Source organism: Poecile atricapillus, chromosome W, assembly GCF_030490865.1.
Source record: "Poecile atricapillus isolate bPoeAtr1 chromosome W, bPoeAtr1.hap1, whole genome shotgun sequence".
NCBI lineage: Eukaryota > Metazoa > Chordata > Aves > Passeriformes > Paridae > Poecile > Poecile atricapillus.
Genome location: NC_081288.1, coordinates 43,320,281 through 43,342,091, shown reverse-complemented (window position 1 = coordinate 43,342,091; position 21,811 = coordinate 43,320,281).

Below are 21,811 nucleotides of genomic sequence, written 5' to 3'. Positions count from 1 at the left end.
TGCACAGAGAAACACTCACTCACCCTTTTCAGCCAGGGATTTAACATGCTTCAGCTTTGCATGACAGTCCTGTGTGCAGGGTTGTCCTTCCAGGCTGTGCCAGCAGCCACAGAGGCTATAGAGCCCTTTGAGTCAGGGTCCGACACACTTGTCCTTTATCATGCCAGGCCATGTGGGACCTGCTTTTGGCTGTGAGGCATTTGAAAAGTACAGGCACTTTCCTCTCCAGGTGAGCAGGCTGCTTGTATTGGGACTTCAACTGTCTTTTCCTCAGTGGTGGGATTTTTGGAGGGGCAGTTTTCCAATGCTATTGTTGAGATCCTGCCAGCAGATAAGACTGTTTTGGCTTGCAGCTTTCTGGGTGCATCACCTTCTGGTGATGTCCACCCCACAAAATCCTGAGGTACTGTGAGAGCAGGCAGGGCATAACAGACCCCGCTGTTATTTGCCCATATTCCCAGTGTGTGTGTATGCAGAAGGACCCACAGAGTCTCTAGTCTCTGTTGGGATGAAGGGCAAGGTCAAGCTGAAGTTTCCTCTGGGAGAGCCAGCAACACCAGCCTGGCTGAGATGGGGCAAGCACCTCTGAGGGACACATGGCACACCCCCACTCAGCCCTCACACTGCTTGTCTGGGGAGTCTGTGGTCCTCTGCAGAGCAGATGCGTGACTACTGATGGAGAAGAATGGTATCATTTATTTGCCTTTTAGTCAGAGAAGTGGGTAACTTCAGTGACCATCAGCAGAATAGGCAGGTATAGTGTGGGCTACAGTTGTGGTGCTGTGTGTCTGTGGCTTTACCCAGGTTCGTTCTGCATTTCCTTCTCATTACTCTACAGCCACTCTGTGTGGGGGCTTAAAGTGACTTACTCCTTTGCCAAAACTAGAACCATCTTCAAGGGCTGCTCTGAACCCTCCTGCCTGCTGCCAGTACCTGGGTAGTGCTGTGATGTTGAGAGAGCCCTATTTTTGCTTCATCACAGCTGGAGGCCCCACTAGCAGCATCACATTTGTAAAATTTATCATAGCCTTGAGCTGAAAGCATGGACCATCACTGGCTTATTTTAAGGCTCCTTTAACCTCTATATTTTGCAATTCCTACAGAAGTGTGTCTGCTTCAGTGTTTTCTGAACTAGCTGTACTTCATCCATGGGAGTGAAGCAGGACATCTCACATGTAGACAGCCTCTTCCCAGCATCTTAACAGCTGCTCGGCCCAGGTTTCACCCTGATTTTTTATCTTCAGCTTTGATGATCTGACTGCCAAGCAGCAGTGTGTTGCTGCCACACCTGTGCTTTGGAGAGGAGCACCCGCTGAGTCCAGCCTAGGGAGGCCATGGGGGCTGCAGTGGGCATGAGCACTTGACATGGGCTGGCCCTTGGCTGGTGCAACCTGGTCCTGCTGGCTGTGGTCCGGGAGAGCAGAAATCAGCCCTGTACCCTGGGCTGCAAGCTGGCTGTGGGGCTGTGGAGGGGGAGGCACCAGGCAAGGAGCTGGGGCAGAAAGCACAGCCTCTGTGGATGCACATGGACGAAGGGTGAAGGTTTCCTGGTGGGAGAGCTGTGGGAATCACATATGGTAGGAGGGGGTGGTCTGGTGCAGGAACAACAGTACAGAGCCTTTGGGGACAGTGGCCAACCCAGGGTGCCCAGCTCAGTAGGCAGCCATGGCAAGTTCCTCATGTTGACACTGGCCAAGTGACATAAACAACATAAGAAAAAAAAAATTTTTTTTTTTTTAAGCAAGTACAGAAATAAGTGTCTCCAGCACTGGCTCAGTTGAGCTACCCCAGGGCTCCATACAGCTTTTTGGTTAAAATGTGCACTAAACAGAATATGCCACTGTGCTTACATATGCATGCCTAGTCTGTGGCTCCAGTGGGAGAGGAGCTGTGGGAAGGACAGGAGGGGTTAAGCCATGCTGCTCCAAACACACTGCATCCTCAGAAATGGGCAGGAGGAGTGGGGGGGGACCTGCTCCCTTGTGAGGCTGGAGCAGCTGTAACTGAGGGTCCTGCAAGGCTCCCGTGGGACTGGGGCCCGTTTGCTGAGTGCAGCACCCAGCCCCTTGGCACGCAGCCCAGTCCCAAGACATATAAACCAAAGAAACATAAACAGATGATCACATGAAAAATATATCATGACTAGCCAGATAGATCCCAAATGTTTGTTCTATAAACTGCAGCAGCAGCACAAGTGTTCACTGCAGCTGTAGCTTCTCATCTTATTTGTGTAAGTGTGCCATTAAGCTTAGACATGGGCAAAATAATCTTTCATTGATTCTCGCTTAAGAAGCTGCTTTAAAGATATATTATATCAATGTTTGATTCAACCCTTTTGCAACTGGTATTGTATCGTAAACTGCTTCTCGCTTAATAGAAAATCTTTGTGCATTTCTTCTCCTGGGTAACTTCCTTTTCTCTCTCAAGCCAGTAAAGTGGCTTGTTTTGTGAATGAAAGCTGGATGCCTTTAGCAGGATGGCATTAACACTGACCTCTGCTCATGCATTGAATTCCTGCCCAGTGGGAGGCAAGTTGGAGGAAAGGGTTAGTTCATTGATGGTCAGAACCTGCTGAGAGCGGGACTGTTAACCTGCCTGCAAAGGGAACTGCTTAGAGGGCTTTTCCCTTTCTTGGATTAGCCCAATGAAGCCATCCTTCTCTCCCTTTAGTTTTAACCATCTGCTGGAAAGATGGTTTTGATTCATCTCAGCTTGGTAGAGATTATTTTTGTATATATAAAATGGCAGTAAATTGGGGTGTGGGGTGTGGAGGGGGTGTACACTTTAATTTTCCTGTTGCTACTTCCTGCATCAGAGAAGGCTATCTGCGTTTCACAGCATGAAATATTTAGCAAGGACAATGCAAAGAAATCAAAACCAAACTCCTTCAGGCATTTCCCAAGAAATTTAGCATGTTCTATGCCCCTTGGATCCTAAATGCATCCTGTAAAAAAGGGTAAGCAGGAAAAGAAAAAGTTTGTGAAGCTGATTGCCAGCAGCATCTTCTGACAGCTAGTGCATGAGAATTGTTCTGAGGGAGACTGGTCTATAATTTATAATGAAAAAGTATTGTGTAAAAATAGCAACTTTTCATTTTATAGTTTTATCTGCTGACTATGGTGATAAAACCTGTACTCTGCTTTTCTTAGAGCTGGAGAGGACACAGAGTGCAAGTCAAAACCCAGAAGGTTCACACAGTGAAGAGTAAGTTTTTCTTTCCTTTTTGTCCTCTTTGTCCTTCAGAACCAAGGGAACATTTGGAGAATCTGCTGCATCTGTGCTCCTTTTTACACAATCAGCAGATTTATTGAATAACTCTTCTTCTCTTCCCTGTCACTTTGACTACCAAGTTTCTTCAGATGTAGGTGGAGGAGCAACTGTCCTGAAGGAAGAGCGCATTGATCAAGTCAAAGTGTGGCCATAGCAAATAGAAACAGAACATCTTATTTTAGCTCTCCCACCCATGTCAATCAAGAAGAAATCCATTGAAGCCTCAAGAAGAAAGCCATTAAAGTCAGTGAAATTGCACTGGCACAAGGTTGCTTTCATTGAGATTAGGGTCTAACTTTGGTGTCTGTTTTATTTGTAAATTGAGCAGATAGAAGCCACTGGGAGATCATTAAATCGGAACTCAGAAATTTTCATTTCCACTTGTTTTTTTTTAGTAAAACCATACTTTGTTATCCTTGCAGAGTCTACAAGGACTAGTTTGAACTACTCTCACCAGCTAAGACAACACTACTTCTCTATAAGGTGAGCACTTTGAATAAAGCTTATCGATGTAGTTGTTTCTTTTTCTTTTAATTCACCTTCTGACCTTTTAAAATTACTTTACTCAACAAAGGACAATAGGGCCAATCCAACTCCCATTAAAGTCAGCAGGAGTCTTTTCATTAACTTCAGCTGAAGTTGGGCTGGGCCCAATAAGACTAACTTTAAGAGTAAAAAATAGCAACTCATATAGAGCTTTATCTTACCCCCTGTGGCTTGATAACTGACCTCCCATCATGTTCACTAGGACAGGATCAGGCTTATAAAGCCAAGTAAAACTATTACAGGCCTAATCCTATAACCCAAAGCTTATAAAGTATTTGAATTTCCTCTTTTTAATCACACTGGAATATTTGGAAACTATTCATGGCTTTATGAACAGGGAGGAGTTGCCAGCTGAACAGATTGGATTTGTCTTTGGGTTGCTTTGTGCCCTAGAGTTTTCTGTTTTTAAAATAAGAAGATGTCAGGGCTAAGGGGCTAAAAATATAGCCTCATGTAACTCCTTCACTATTTGTCTTTTTTTGATCCATCTTCCTACACAAGCACCATTCTACTTCCTTGCCAGTACCTTGCCAGGTCATCCCAGCTCAAATCCTCTGCACCATTTGCTTTCCCCATTGGTGCCACTGGTCTTCTCCACCTGCTTGTCCTAGAGGGAACAGAGCAGTACACAGAGGGGTTGAGCTGGTGCAGGGTTGTGACATGGATGCCTCCTGGTCTAATGGGAGCAGGCAGACTGGTTTTTGTTCTTTTTGCACCTTCGCCCCAAGACATTAAACATTTGTTTTCTAATTAATGCTTAAATACTGTAACACAGGGAAAGTTCCACCGCCTCACAAACTCTCAGCCTATGATGTGAATTTTGTTCTGGATGTGACACAAAGCTGGTTTTTTTTATCTTTATTAGTTTTTCATTTTGCTCTTTTCCCCCTCTCTTTTTAATTACCTTACAATCTATATGGAAAACTCTGTCTCAAACACACTGATTTGTTTTGCCACCAAGAGAAGAAAGGTCATTTGGCAGCTCTTTGAGCTGTTGTAAAAAGCCCACCTACAATAGGTTCTTGTATGTTTTATTCTGGAGACCCAAGGTCACAAATTTTGCGTACAGTGAAAATGAATCTACTCACTGCCATCTGTGGGGAACGTGTTCCGAAGTCAGAAAAGTGCCCTGCCATCAGAACAATTTGTAGCAGCCACCCAGGGAAAGGTGGGTTTGGCAACAAAACCACACTGTGAAGCAGGACTCAGAGCCGCAGCAAATGCTGTTCTACCCTCAGCCCTGCATACAAACCCTTCTCCTTTTTCAGCAGAATCTAAATTTATGCAGTTCTTTAAATATAGACGGGTAGTGTCTTAGGAAGAGCTCTCAGATACCCTCAGCTTCTGCATGCACGAGGAGAAGAGCCCCCCTGACTCCTGACACCATCAGCCCTGGTATTCTCTGTGCTCACCCAAATGCACTGCAAGCATCAACATCAGTCACTTCAAAGAGCTCTTTCATGTACCACAAACTTTTTTATCCAGAAGGCCCAAGCAAAAGGCAGATCTGGCTGCGTCTGGCTTTATTCGGCTCGCCACTTGTGTGGCCCCTTGGAAAGGTCTCAGAAGAGTGAACAAACTTTCCTTGCATTTTCAGTGAGCAAGTATAAGATACAAAGCTTTTTCTGTCGCTTGTTCTTAGCAGTGCAAGGTAATTAATGGCTTTGTGTTGCTCTCGGTGTGTTGATGCTTCTGAGGGAAGGATCTTTCCCCCACCTACGCTGCAAAGTCCTGTTCCCTGGTTAGGCAGTGCCTGGAGATAGGTAGATTCCATCCCTCTCTGCTGAGGCTTCTGCTCACGCCTCAGGAGGGAGCCTGCTGACCATACCAGATGAGGCTGCCCTCATGGCACCCTCATGGCACTCAGCAATCCACTGGGACCATGCCCAGTTTCACCATAGCAGGGTTGCTCTGGGAAGCCACCTGCAGAGAAGTCAGCTCTTCTGGGATCAGTGTTTTGATGAGACCAGCACAAGCCCATTTCAGGTGCCTCTGTGGAGAGAAGCCTGGTGAGATGTGCACTCCTGTCCCACCAACACACCCTTCCCAGTCCTGTGCATGCTCATGAAGCAAGGAGTTCTGCTCTCCAGCCATTCTGATGCCTTATGCAGCAGCTGACAGAGCTAACCAGCAGTGCCCCTTTTAGGGAAAACTCTGGTTCTGAACATCTTAGATGGAGCAGACTCACAGCAACCTGTCTGCACCACACAGAAAATCCTGTTGTCAGATCCTCACTGATGACAAATTGACAATGTGCAACATCGTAGGTCTTTTCTGCACAGTTCTTACTAACTTTATGCAACAGGGACCTAACTTCAGGATCTTAATCACTCACTGTTAGCTCTTCTGTCCTTTAGTTCACTCTCTGAAGAAACCCTTGCTCTCTGCTAAGAACAGAGAAAACCCACCAGAAATAGACATCTGATTTGGAGAGTTAGGTGCCAAAAGTCAGTTGAGATAAACCATTTCAAAAATTTCTCATTAGGCTTTTTCCCAGCCACTTAGTCTCCTGTGAACAGGAGATCTGATTGAAGATAATTGCTCACTTTCTTAGGAATCTTCCGATTAATTCATGAGAGCTGATGACATTGCTTACCATTCAAGTGGCACCTAAAGCAACAGTTGTTTTTAGTGATTTATGTAGATGCAAATATTCTGGCAAATTCTCTGGAATCTCTGTGGGGGAGACAAGCCAGGTTCTGCACTCTCATGTTAACCAGAAGCCAGGAGAGAGGGGAGCGTACATGCCAGATTTGCTGCATATACCTTTGTTGGCCAAATAATTCATACAGCCAACAGCCTATTCCGTGCTTCATCCTGCTTTTGTAGCCAAATGAGAATGGCAAGGCATATAGCAGGAGCTTGTATTTTGCTCTCTTGATTCTTATTACAAGGTCCGAAGTGTTTTGTTATATGCTCAGAGAACAGAGGCCAATTCTCTTCATGTTTGTAATTACTTGGGTACAGCTGGCAAGAAAGTTTGTTTTTCCTCAATGTAGAAAGCAATTGTCTGTAGCCAGTCACATATGAAAGACTTTTGGTACAGTTTTATCCATTTCTCTGTTCTTTGAATATTAAGCAAAAAGTAGAAGTTGACTCCCTAGAGGATATAATACTCTCTGCTGTTGCAGACTCTCGTGTACTTACCAAACATACAGACTTTCTTTGGACCCAAATATACTGCCCTTTTTTTTTTTTTCCTTTTTTTATGGATTGAATGTGACTGCATATTTCTAAAATACACATGAAGGTGGAACAACCACAAATGTATAATTAATGAATTGTTCTAGCTGTATTTACTACAAAAGTTACCAGAGCCTTGGGTGGAAAACATATCCCTCCTGGTTTGGGCCAAGTGTATGCCAACATGTAGTATATTTTCATTAAGTTACATGATATTAATGTTTTCAGGAATCACTTGCGTTCTTCCACTCTGCCTGCCAAAAGTGTTGCCCAAATCCATTCCCTATTTAATCGTGAAGGAATGCTGGTCAAAAGATTTGGGGTCAGAAGTGCTCAATAAATCAATCCAGATACACTCCTAATGAGTGGTGAATTAAACAGCATTTGCTTTAGGATCAGAGGTCCTCCTGGGAGATTATTTTTTATTGCTAGCAGGATTGTTCACTTGCAGGTATCAGGAAGCTGTGAGTTAAGGCCTGTTAGGAAGGTCTACAAAAGAATCTGTGTCTTCTTTACAGAACGCATGCGATTATGTCCAGACAACAATGATAAATCGGTGAGATTCCTCCTCCTCTGGAAAACCCTGTTTCCTAAATTAAGGAGGAAGAAAAATTTTGTAGCTTCAGGTGGGGTAAAACTATTCTACATTTATATCTCCAGGTTCCTGTCTTGCAGACCACAACACAAGAATTTAGAACAAGGAGTGTGAAGAAAACAGCTGAGGTGGAAGAGATGTTTTAGAGTCCACACTGGCCAGCAGGAAAGGCAGCTCACTGTGACTACTCAGAGGAGTTCCTGCAAGGCTGGGCAGGACATTTTTCCTGTGATGGGGAGTGAAGGCTAGAGAAGCCAGGGCTTTTTGTCACCCTGAAGGACAATGTGCAAAATTGTAGGCAAAATATCTGAAATGGGAAGGATGTTTCTTGATGTAACATTTAGTTTACTTCTAGCATTCTACACTTCTAAAAGCTGGTGTTTTTTCAGAGCATTAGAAATTAATAATTCCAGATTTCTGTCAGTCTCACTTCTCATTGCCACCCTTCTCTGAGCAGGCCAACAGTTTCACTTGTGCATGGAGGTAGCAAATGGATATAAAATGTCCCCATGCAGCCCAAGTGGCATCATGAGGAGCAAGTGAGAGTCCCTGAAAATGCAGGAGAGGATCAGGCAGCCACAATACCAAGGGAGCCACACTTCATGCTAGGAGAAATTAAGAAACCCATGCATCTAAAAGGACATGACCATCCATCATCATTCAGTATTATCAGGAAAAGCGTAGCCAATTCCCTTTTATGCTCAGAGAAGAACAGATCCTTTCTCTTTGCACATTATCATGTTTTTATCACACACTGCTCACTTTGCATCACATAATTTATTTCTAGTTTAAACAGATAGCCTGGCATTGCATTTCTTCTCACACATTTGGACACAAATACCCCACAACACAGTAGTGTAATACACAGTTATGGAGGGGAGACACATGGATGAGGTGACTTCCAGGTGAAGGATGTGGGTACAGAAATTTGAAATATCCTCATAAGAAACAAGGGCTTTGAAACCACAGTTTCCACAGAATATTTAGCAATTCATGTTCTGTGACTCAGATTAAAAAGAAATTTTAAAAGAAAATGTAGGTCAAAACTTGGCATTTTGTTTCTGTGGAAATGCTGACATTTCCAGACAGTTTCTTGTTCCATTCTGGATTGGAGCAAAGCCTAAAAAAGTTTTACCTTTCCTGTGGAAATGAAATTCTGAAAATATTCTGCTCTAGGAAGCTTAAAACCTTTTACCTTTTCTAAAATCAAATGCAGCAGACGTGCTCATGTGGAGGAGAGGAGTGGTCTTCTCAAGTAGCTGCCACATCTGATTTGCAATGGTGTCAGACATGGCTCCACAGCATTTCCTGGACTGTTTCTATGATGTGTGGAGCATAGAAACTCCTTGGTCCCATTCCTTCTTGGGCCTCCAGACTGGCCATCAGCCCTGCTGCAGTGCAGTGCCTGGGAGCTGCAACTCTTGAACTGGAACTGAGCATCATCTGCTGCCACAGAACACAGCCTGCAAGACTGGCAAGAAAGCTCCAGCCTAGGTATGGCAAAAGTTTCCAGAATAAAAAATATTTTCATGAAATGTTTTGGCTTTGACATACGGCCATGAATCAATCACCATCTCCTGACTAGGAACCATGTAGATTTGGTGGGTAGTGAAGCGCATTATGGGTCTTGGACAATCCTAGTGGCTCTTATGCCAGTCACCAGTGGGAAAACTGGGTTATATCAAAGAGATTAACCAGTACAGGAAGTAAGAATTAGCTTCAAAAATCTTGAGATCACCCTGTGCATATATACAAGCCCAGGGAATGTCACTGGTGGAAGTATGAGTGTGCAACTCATACACAACAGGAGAAGGACTGAAGAGCTAAAACAGTCCAGAGCAGCCCTCACTAGGGTTTAGGTTATTTATGCTGGTTAGTCATCTACATATTTTCACTGGTTTTGATCTCACCTCCTTTTGAAAATGGGGTGTGGACTCATAAGTTATCTGAGCATTTTTAATAGTTTTATCTCAAATTAATAACTCTTCCAAGAGCAACTCCAGTATTTGCACATTCCCTGTTTTATAGTCAATATTATTTATCCCCACATATGTCAGTTCAGAAGGACAGACCATTCAGGAAAAGATGTGGCTTATTATATAGCAATGATGGATGGTTTCTTTATAGAAACCACTTGCATGTGAGAGAACAACTGTTGTGTATTAAATACATTCCCTATATTATGCATAGAGTTCATACCTGTCATTGAAGTAAAAATCCAAAAGGGAGACAGAAAGAGCAAGAAAGCTTATAAAAATACATTAAATATCCACATAAATATCAAACAGTACACCATGATTTTTCTTATTACAATGAGCATCTATGGAAGCCATGATGATGCAGTGCTAGAGAAACTTGGCAAATGCATTGGAGTGCCTGGGACGTTTTGTTCCTGTACTGAAGAAGAAGGATGAAAACAGCATATTGAGGGGTTAGTTACTCATAAAACATTAATAGCTGGAGATTTTCCAAATCATTATTATTTTTTCTGGAAGTGGTATTAGGTATTATTCAAGAAGATAAGATTTTCTTCCCATATGTCCATACCAGTTCAGTATTGGAAGGTGAAACACATACCTAGGGGATTACAGGCCCAGAAAACACCTTTTCCAGGAAAACAAGCAGAGTGAATCACTACAGACAAAAATGTGTTGAAATGTTAAACAAGTGCTGTCTTGATTTAATGTTCTTGTTAATTATAAAAAAAATAAGCACCTCTATGAAAATGCAGACAAGTTAAGACTGATAATGTGTTATAGAACTAAGGGAAACAATGAAACTGGGCACATAACCTCTAACTATTCTGAAAACATATAAGGCAAAAATTGGTCCTGTGTTATTCTGAAGAATCAGAATGATCATAGCCTTGTGGTTTCTGCTACAGGCCAACTACCAAGGACACAGCTTAGAAGACCTCTGGATGCCAGAGCTGTTTTCAAACCTGGATCCACATGGAATTTCTCTGGACAGGTCTTGAACCTCAGAGACAGCACAGCTTGGCCACACCCTCATAAGACTCATCCCAATGTGGAGATTGCCCAAAGACACTCCAAGGGATGGGAGCATGTAATGAAATTGAAACATTAAACAGTCACACAGGTTCTCTGCACTGTTCCTCATTTAGTTGTTTAAAATTGTTATTAGGGTCCTTCATATCATGAGCTTCTTCCCTGAATTCAGTGTACCCACAAAGTGGAAGGCAGTGGGAGGGTTCTCTTGCTTTCCCTTCTCAAGCAGGTTCCCTGCACAGATATATGTGTGTGTATGTGTGTGTGTGTATATATTTACATGCATATACCCAAAATGTGGACTGGGAGATTCAAAAGGGCAAAAACTCAACACTTGTTTCTGCTGACAGGACAGGGAGAAGAATAGCTGAGCTGTGAGAGCTTGAGACAGACCCCTGCCAGCAGCAAAAAGCTGACTGCACCAGTGGGATTTCTTTGCCAGTTATAATTAATGGAATTATATTTGTTACAAAAATTTGCATATAAAAGTTGAGGAAAATAGAGTTGTGTCCCACAAGCCCCAGGGGCCAGCAGACATAGGAAGACGGGTGAGATTTGGGCTGAGATTTGAGTAAGGGAGTATGAGGAAAGGGGGAGAATTTCTGGGAAGGAATATCTGACCAACCATGAATGTCTCCAAGAGACATTGCCATGTTTCTTTTCCTTATTTAAAAAAGCTGGAATACTGGAATACTTCGTGGATGTTCTGGGCAGTGAGGTGGTGGTAGAGAAGAAGTGGTGAGAACAAAGAAGACTGATGGCAGCAAGTATATCCAAGATAGTGTTAGGCTTAATCTAATAAAAAGACCAGCATAGATACTTTAGGCCTTTCTGCCAAGCCATAAAAGTGATTACTTTTCTTGGAATATACTGTAATCTTCCCTGAATCCACATGCATTTCAGGTACAGGAGGGCAACTTTCTCCCTGGTTTTCTCTGAGTCTGGGAAGATTCACCAAATTTTCCAAGATGATGCTTTATTGCTTTTCCCTTCTTTCTTTCAGTTCTTCTAGTAAAGTTAATTTCTTTAAACCCTGGTAAGGTCTGGTAAGTAGAGAGGTCCTTCCTGCTGCTTGACATGGGGCATTTAGTTCTTGAATCTCCAGACGGCAAGTTTAAGCTGGTGACACTGAATTTTCCCAGCAGAAAATCAGACCCAGCCCAGACTGGTCAGACTGGCAGTAAATAATTGTTAAAGGATTGCATGAATAGTCAAGCATATATGGACATCTTTTGCACATAATCCTTTAATCCAGGGAAATAAGCCAACAATATCACAAGTACGGTACATAAATGAGTATGTTTTGTTCTACATATACTTGTAGGGTATGTACAGGCATGTATTTAGAGAGAGAAGCTAGGAGAAGCTAAGAGTAAACACACCTGTGGAAAGCCAAATAAGGCAAGATGGGAAATACAAAAACTCAGGCTCACGATGACTGGTGGCACTGCAATTGCATCTCAACTGAGGCTCCCAGGGGCTTGAAGGCAACTTCAGCAGAGGGACCACCCTTCAGACTTCCATTAAAAGTCAATCAACCAAAAGGCACTGGCATGTAATGAAGTCATTGTTCCAGCAAGAAACACCCTTGGCTGAGGTGCAGGGCTCTGATGTAACGGGGCACCTTCCCAAGGAGCTGCAGATGGTGGCTAGTCATTCCCAGCCCTCTTTTCCCTGCTTCACTTCCCTCAGGGATCACCTCTGCTGCCAGCAGGCAAACTCGGGCAGCACAGACTTCAGCCACTCGGTTGGTCCCACATGGCTCTGATTTCCAATTCTGCACAAGCAACAGCCACCAGGCCTGGAAGGCAATTACAAAGTCTGACAAATGCTGCCAGTTACAACGCAGCGTTCTGCTGAGAGCATGGCCTGGTACTGATCACTACAGGCTCTAAGCCCAGCCTTTTTTCCTTCTGCTTCAATTACAGGCCCCTGAAAGCATCTTGTGTTTTCAGTTGTGATTGTCATCACACTTCAGTGCAGCATGTGCCATGGCACGTGTTTGAGCACAGCTGGGTTTCTATACAAAACCAAAGATATTTTGCTCTACAGGCCTGTGCATACAGTCCCTACAATCTGCTAACAGCCAAATGTGTTAGGCTACCATTTCCAGTGAAGGATCAAAGAGTACATTTAAATGTTTCTAATTCAACATCCAAGTAACTACAGAAAGTCACAGGCAACAGGGGTGGCACAGGAGTGGAAAGGAGGTATTAGAAGGGCATCTTCACTGGGTGCACATGTACAAATTTGGCTGCGTGTGTTCTCTTGCCAGGTGTGGGACGCACTCTGTGGGTACTGCAGCCAGCGGGGTGTCCCCACTGGCCAGACTAGCCCTCTTCCTGCTACGTGCCCTGGGGCCAAGCCACGCACAGGATGCCCCACGCCACTACTGGAGAGCCCGTGCTGCCTGGCTGGAGAGCAGCAGGGCTCCCAGGTGCCAGAGACTGAAATGGTTAATAGCTTAAACATTGCTAAGATCACCAAAAGACTTCTGTCCACTGTAGCAAACTGCAAAGAAACAGCTGCTCATCTACCAAAGACGTGAAATGAAAGACCGAAATAGACATATGTCTATTTTGACATATTGTCATAATGTCTTAATGAAGACTCATGAAATGTTCCTAATCCAGTATTACATCGTCCAGGGGAGGTTTCCACCTAACACATGAACCATATAAACCCCACTAATGAAAGGAGACTTTTGTGGATTGTCTTTCCCCACCACTCAGCATGTACAGTCTGCAGCCACTGAGAAGACCAGAAGAAAATGGGATGCCGTCAGAATCTACAGAGTGGTTATAGCTTTTTTCTACTTAATCTGTTTCTTTGTCACTCTTATTCTCTTTGTCTTTCCCTCACCTCTCTCTCTCTCTACCACCCATTTACTTTTAAATAAAATCCATGCTATTGACTTCAGCATATGGTTTGCATCTTAATTCAGACAGAGTCATCTCGTGATTTTAACAATCAGGAAAAGACAATTCATCTCCAAAGGACACCATCTCCAAAGTCCATCTGCAGCACCCAGATGCAGGCAGGGTGGGCAATGACTGAACCTGCCACGCATCTTCGTGCCCCCACACAAGTGTGGGCAGATTTGTCCATGGGATGGTCTGGCTTCCCAGTCCTGCCCTGGCTGGGGACTGGTTTGGGCCTAGGCAATAAAAAAGAAGTGTATTTCTCATTATTTGGTGAAGATAACCTCTCCTTCTTGCTACATGGTTTCTCTCCATTCAATGCAAAAACTTTTGCAGAAACCAGAAAGGCTCAAGGCACATTAGAAAGCAGCGATTTAGGGAAGAGAGGCTAGAAGCTTTTTTCTGTTCATCTTTCATTCTTTCCTCTTTATGGCTTTGTAGCAGGAGAAGGAAAATCTGCTTCCCTTCAAGTAAACAACAGATAAAACACCTGAAAACAATGACTGGAACAGATTAAAAAAGCATTACACAAAACAGCCTAGGGAATGGCTCCATGTCTGCCCCTGCTCCAGCAAGTAGAGAGGTAATGAGGAGGTAATGATGATGAAAAGGACCTATTTGTTGTGTTATCATTTCACTTCTATAGAGCAAAGCATATGTAATGATCAACATCTCAACTGATTTGCTGATTTTTTAATAATACTTGAAAGATTGTATCAAGATGACTGCATACCACAGTGAAATCTACAGTATGTGTTTACTTATATTTACCGGTATAACTTATCTGAAAGCCTAAAGATTAATCAAACTCCCAAATTCTTGTGTGTCAGAATGATCACTTGTGGTCATTGTGTCCAGAGTGGACATTTGTAGTCCTGACTCCAGCTGCAGGTGTGTCCTGCAGAAGGGAACTTTGACTGCCATGTAGTTGAGATGTTTCGGTGCATGACCTGGCACAAAACTGCTGCAGGTTAAGTACCACCACCAATGCTGGAACAGGTGGTGCAGCATGGAGACACCCGCAGTGATAAGAGTAGCCATGGCTGGAGTTATCCTTGCTGGTGACTATCAGCCCTTAATGGATGTAGCCTGAGAAGGGTTATTGACCTTTGGTGTCCTTGAAAGGATTTAATGTGCTATCCCTGGTTTAGCTGAGCACACAGCACCTGCCTTAACTTATTTTACTTTGTTTATGCTGTGTCTATGAGGTGTTCTTTAAAAAGTCCTTTCTTTTTTTTTTTTATGCATGCAAAAAATAGCAATTTGCCAGATCAGAAAGGATTTACTTTCTTCTTTCTTTATTCTCTTTAAAAAACAAAATGTATCTCTTCTTGTCTAGGGTTAACCTAATCTTATGTAATAGCCCTGTTTCCTGGTAATGATGCAGAACAATGGAGAGTGGTATGGAATAATTCTTTCCATTCAGGAGTTATAAGCTGATTTCATTGTTGGTAGAAAATACAGGACTCTTATAATTATCACAACTTTAACCACTTTTCCACACTGTGGATTTTCCTCTGATGTAGGATATGCCTGGCTGGGAAGTTGTAGCTAGCTACTGTACCTGTCAGTTTGAATTCCAGCACACAAGTTGAACCAGATTTATGGTGTTCTGGTAAATGAGGCTTTTTGCTCACAAAATAGAGCATTAACATCAGTCAAAAGCTCAAAGCACCTTTTTGTCCAGGTAGCAGATCTTGACCAGAAACTAGAAAGACAGTTAGAAGGTGGTCAGTCACTGAAATGTTGGAGCATTCTCTCCTTAGCACACTAAGGAGACAGCACTCCCAGTTAGCTGGGAGATATCTTCTTATGTTCATTCTGACTTACTAATAATTTGAATTAAACCATCAGAAATACATGAAGTTGGCACTGAAGAGCTGGTGGCTGTCTGTGGGTGTCAATGAGCAGCCAGCTGTTTTGAAAGCAGTATGTCTGTAAGAGTGATACACCCTCTTTCCTCTGGGCTGTAGGAAAGAGCCTGGGGACATGTGCTACCCACACAGGCAGAGGTGACTGCCCCACATTACTGCAACCCTAGCATGAACTGCTGAAAAAGTGGGAGGATATCTTGTAGTCAGGATGGGATGAATCAAATTCTTATGGATAGTTGCCTGCTTAATTGCACTGAAGCCAGTGTCCATTAAAATACAACCAAAACATCTTCAGCAATCTGGACTTGAGGATCTGGACTCCTTCAGATGTAGGATCACAGAATCATTTAGATTGGAAAAGGTCGCTAAGATTATTGAGGCCAACTCTTAGCCTAGCACTGTCCTCACAAAACCATGTCCCTAAATGACACATCTACAGATACTTTAATGCTTCCAGAGATAGTGACTCAATGACTTCCCTGGACAATAGGGAAACAGCTTTGCTCCTCTGCCTGGAGATGCCCAGCTGTGTAGGCAGCCTCTCTTCCCTGCTGCACATAGATATTTAGGATCTGAAAAACATGGCATTTCATAGAAACGGTACCAGGTACCAGGTGGTGCCCTGCTTCATCTGTTGGTGAAGGTGATGCTGCCCTGAACTGGACCAAGGGGTCCTGCTTCAGTTTCCTCACCCACTTGTGATAGGGAAACTGCCCAACAATCACACCTAGTTTCCTGATTCGTTTTGTTGTGGCTGGTAAAGCAACAGTAAAATTAGCTGTGATTAAATAAAATTTTATCTTAGGGTCATGCATTAGCAGAGGTTGAACGATTAGAAAAAAACTAATTTTCTTTGTCCCACTGCACTATCTGCTGATATGCTAAAGAGACTAGCAGGAGACATTTCATTTTCAGTTTTTCTCTTGGAGGTGTTGGAGAAAGGCCCAGTACTACAGCAAGAAGAAGACTGGGAACAGATGTGCAAGGTGTGTTTGTGAACTTGTGAAACACATGTGTGGGATATGAGCGAGCATGATATGGGTTTGGGTGCAAAGCATGTACACCATAAGCAGCAGTGATGCATTTGTCTGCAAAAGGATGTGAGTGCAGTGCAGAGGGGAGGGTTGCAGTGGGGCAGGTGGCCACAGCCCAGGTCAGGACTGGGACTGGGAGTGAGAGGAGGCCACGCTGCCCTTGGTGCAGGAGAAGCACTTCCCAGAGGCAGTGCTGCCATTCATGCCCTCTCCTCCACATCCCGGCTCCTCACAGCTCATTTTCATCTCACCTTGTGCAGCTGGACGCACAGGAGCCAGCTTTTTAAAGATGCACATTTACAAATCAGCTGTAAATGAGGCACCCGGTTAGGATATGATCACAAAGACTAAATAAATGACTTTTCAGTTCTCTTAAAGCAAATTAGTTAATTTATATATTTTAAACCAAGTATTTATTAGTTAATGACCAGGTTTGGGTTGCTCCAGGCACCATCAATTGCTGGAGTAGGAAAAAAAAAAAACAAAAAACAACAAACCTTCAAAGATATGAGTCATGAGAAGAGCTGGGATATATCAGTAACACATAGTTGACAATATTTCCTGCATCGGTTCACAAGCCGCCAGGATGTCCCTGGTGAACTATACACAGTCCATCGTGCTCTCAGGGGGCATATGTATGCTGTCAGTCATTGGCAGCATAGCAGGGAAACCAACAATGAAATAAAAGCCTCAGCACACCCAATGGAGGCTGTGGGATGCTGGAAAACTCCATGAGCAGCTGAAATGCTGCCACTGAGCAGATGATCCAGAAATTAAATAAGAAACTGGGATGCAGAAGACTGGCTGCTTTTTCTGTGTGAAATTCTGTGTTAGCTCCTGGAAAGACCCCCTCCCCCCGCTCCATGTCCTACAGAAAGGGGACTTTTGGTAAGAGAAGAAACTGTGGGGTTATGTTGACATTTGAGATTTTAAACAGAGGTTTGGGAGAGAAAAATCCAAACTCCACTTAAATACATTGGACTAGAACATATTTTTGGAGTGAGAGAAAGAATAAGCAGAAAAGTTGAACTTTTTAATACAGTAACATTGTCATGAACTGCTTGTCTCCACTTTAAAAAAAAAAACAACAAACACTATTTGCAAAGGTAAGTTTTTTTACCTGCAGTGACACACAGTGAACGTATAATACTGCAGAGGTTGCCTACTGACTGATACAACATAGATGTTATGTGCCACTGGCAAATATATATTTTTACTCTTTTTTGAAGCTTGTTTTCAAGGAACAAAAACTGTAATGAGGAAATATTGTATTGGTTTATGACAAACCACATACCAGCCCAACAACATTAGCCCTGGTGCTTTGCAAGACTTTCTGTCCCATAGTCTCCAGAATTAACCATGCTTCCAGCCCTTGACCCAGCCACCTTGCAGGATGCCCTTGGATCTCATGGCAGTGAACAGCTGTGCTGCACCACAGCAGCTAAACCCTCTGAGAAGACTTACTAAAAAGCAGATCCATTTTTGGGGTATTCTTTCTGTTAAAAGAATCAGGATTACAACTCCTGTGTAACACAAAGAAATACTGGTAGAAAGTTTCACCATTTTTCTTCTTGAAGATACAATAAATGAGCTAATAAGATTTTTAAATATTCATAACACTTATCCCCCATGGCTCCTTCAAGTTCCTTCACTACGGCATGTTAATATCAACACAGACAAACCATGGGATATGTCTTCTTATTCGAGTTATATTGTGTAGTTCATCTCCAAGACTCTTGTCCTTCTCTTGAGTAAGGTACCTACTTTTGTTTCTGCTGATGGGGAGATTAAAACACTTTATTCTTCTCCCAAGCCTTCAAAACCCATAGATTGAACATGGCCACTTCAATACCAACAGTACCCCACATGAGAGCCCATAGTTGCTTGACTCCACTGCAAACAAAATCCTATTCACAGAAATAGTCATGAGAAAGTGAGCTGGAAGGTTCATTCATCCCCACCTTCTAAATGAAGACTGACAGCAGATATGAAAATGGCTTTTGTTTTCAATTTCATTCCATATGATTCTGGTGTGGTTGCAGGATCAAGCTATTTGTATCCAAAAGGGAACATTCTTTCTGTAGATATGAAACATCCAAGTATTTGCAAAACTTAAATTTTAAGAGAAGTGAATAATTCTGGTTTTACTACCTTTTCAGCTGTCCTGGAAATGTAGACCAGCCTGCACTAATGAGTTCCATTTCAGGAGTCCTTTTTTGGTTTGAAAAGCAGATGCAGAAGTTCAGCCTATATTCTTTCCAGATAAGAGAAGGAAGTATGTTTTTCTGCACATAAATATAACATTCCGTCAGTAATTTGCATATGGATACTTTACATGAACATTTAATGCCTGTGTCATCACTGGTGTATTTGATGTTGGATATCCAGTACTTAGTTACCACCCAAAGTGCATTTATCTTTGCACTGTATCATTATTTTCAACCTCATCCTAATTGGAATCCTATGAATATGATTGTTAAAATCTTTATTATATTAAGCTCCGGAGGAAAATGCAGTTGGCTCAGGTTTGAGACACTTGGTTCTGCAGAGATAATGAGAACAGCCTATCTAAATTCAACTGGATTAAGATATGTCAGTCAATTGAATGCAGCATCTAAGACTGGATCTCTGACAAGAAAATGTATACAATTTTTTAAGAAGCTGGCTGTTTAATGTTGAGGAAAAACTATTCACAGTTTAGCATGAATGGGAGGAGCCTGTTACCTCAGTCACACTCTGCCTAGATAATGCTTCCAGCCCCCAGATTCTCTCACCATGTCAACTCCTCCCCCTCCCTTGCACACTTTTCCCTCTTTCCCCACCGTTTCTCTAGCTGGGGCCAGAGGGAGCTTCCAAATTCCCCCATTTCACCTGAAAGTTCATCTTAAAGCTTTCTGTGATGGGAGAAGGAGAGGGAGAAATATGGATGGTGAAAGGTGGTGGGAACCTGTGAACCGCTGAGGGCCTTAGGCCTCCCGGGGAAGGCACAGAATGAGGAGAAATGCACTTATGCAAGATACTGTGAAGCTGCCCTTGGGGGCACACAGAGAGGCTGTGTGGGCCTGCTCAGGGTGAGAAGGCTGGGATATTCCTTGGTTATCCCATGCAGCAGTACAATCTCTTTCTGCACAGAAACAAGAAAGGAGTGTGGAAAATGCAAGGTGATGACTGTCAACATGGTGGAAGGAAGGATGATGGAAGGATGCTACCATGGCACTACCCAGGATGAGCAGCCAGACTTGGAGTTCTTATCAGTCAGTGAGTTTCATGGCAGGAATGTTGGGTGTTAGGAGCCAGCTGCAGCACTGCACTGGACTGATGAAGCAAGCAGTGAGTGGCGCAGAAGGGAAAACACAGCAGTGCCAGCTCCAGAAGGACCTCTCTGCTATTACCCTCAGTCAGTCAGGAGTAAATACAGCATGTGAAAATGTGGAAGAATGCTATCTGCTCCTCTGTCGCATGTCTAGGATCCATCCAAACTTCTGGGTGGCTGCAAGCAGTGACCCTGCCGAAGATGCAGACATCCCCGTCTCTGCAGTTTCTGAGTCTAGATCCACACCAGCCTCATTTTCCCAGCTCAGTGTGGACCTCCGAGGAGCTGCATACATCTTTCCCTGGAGAAGGTCCATCAGCCAGCCCCAGTGCTTTGCTGAAGCAGATAACGGTGTCTGGAAAGGCCTTCGATATCTCTTGTGCTGTCTGGAGGCTGGGGCTCCCTTCCTGCCCGGCCTCCAAACTGCAGTTGGCACTGTCTGCTCACAGCCACATCTGCCAACCTCTGCCTCACAAATCCCTCTCAAAATTATCATCGAATGCTTTCTTTGCTTTTTTTCTTTTCTTCTAAAGAGTGAGGTGACATAAATTCACTCTCATAATATGCAGGTGAAGACTATCTGTGTTATAGCGTGCCCCCTTCACATGAGAGGTGGGAATAGTTTTGATGGAATACCTCCCATCAAAATGAAAGCCATGGGAGAGGGAGACCTGCATCTACCTCCCATCCTCCTGCTCACAGAAGGACTGGCAGTCTCCAGAGCCAAGGGCTGGCTGAGGTGGACCCTGCGTACCTGAGCTCTGAAATGAGCTTTACTGGTGAGTAGACACACATATCCTGTATTCAGAAACACCTTCAGCTGGTAGGATGTATGCAGCCCTGAGAAGTCTGGCAGCTGGGACCCTGCCTGCCACTGGCCCTGATCCTGGTGAAGGTGATACGGGGCCCACTCATCTCCTCTCTCTGCTGACACATCATGGCTTTCCAAGAAAACGTGCCTTGGGCAGTCAGACTCCTCTTCCCAGGTCTGCTGGACCACAGCTTCCTTAACCTGTGTACCTGCTGGAGTGGGCCCAGAGGGGGACCATGAAGATGATCAGAGGGCTGGAGAATCTCTTCTGTGAAGACAGGCTGAGAGAGCTGGTGCTGTTCAGCCTGGAGAGGAAAAGACTCTGGGGAGACCTTCCAGTACATGAAGAGGGCTACAAGAAAGCTGGAGAGGGACTTTTCACAAGGACTTGTAGTGACAGGATAAGGGGTATTGTGCATGGGTAGGTTTATATTAGATAAAAGGAAGAAATTCTTGTGAAGGTGCTGAGGCATTAGAAATAGGTTGCTCAGAGAAGCTGTGTATGCCCCATCCCTGGCCGTGTTTGAGGGCAGATTGGATGTGGCTTTGAGCAGCCTGGTGGAAGGTGTACCTGTGCATAAAAGGGATTAGAATTAGACAGTCTTTAAAGTCCCTGCCAACTCAACCATTCCATGATTCTGTGGCCAGCTGCAGCCAAGACACCTACAGTGGGAGCCTCCAGCAAACAGTCTGAGGCCACAGGGGAATTGCTTTGCACAACTTTAAAAAGCAGATGACCAGCCATCTCCCAGTCACACAAGCTCAATAGACAAACAGTGCCAAGAAACAAACCCTGCCTTTTTCTGCCTCTCATCCAGGACCTCAACAATCTTCAGGCCCTGATGAAATCCTGACCGAGACTGAAGTCAGTAGGTGAGCCGTGAAATTCAGTGGGACCAGAATGCCACTGTAGAATATGCAGATTTGAGTCATGCACATAGCTAAAATATTGAATCTGAATAATCTCATGCACAGGCTGAGGTGACCTGCTGAGAAAGCAGATCTGCGGAGAATGACCTGGAGGTTGTGGTGGACAAGTTGTCCATGAGCCAGCAGAGTGCCCTTCTCATCAAAAAGGATAAGGTATCCTGGGGTGCATTAGGTAGGGCATTCCCACCATTTAAGGGAGGTGATCTTGCCCCTCTACTGAGCCCTGTTGAGGCCAAATCTGGAGTGCTGTGTCCATCTCTGGGCTCCTCAGTACAAGAGAGACATGGAGCTCTTGGATCAGGTCCAGAAGAGGGCAACAAAGATGA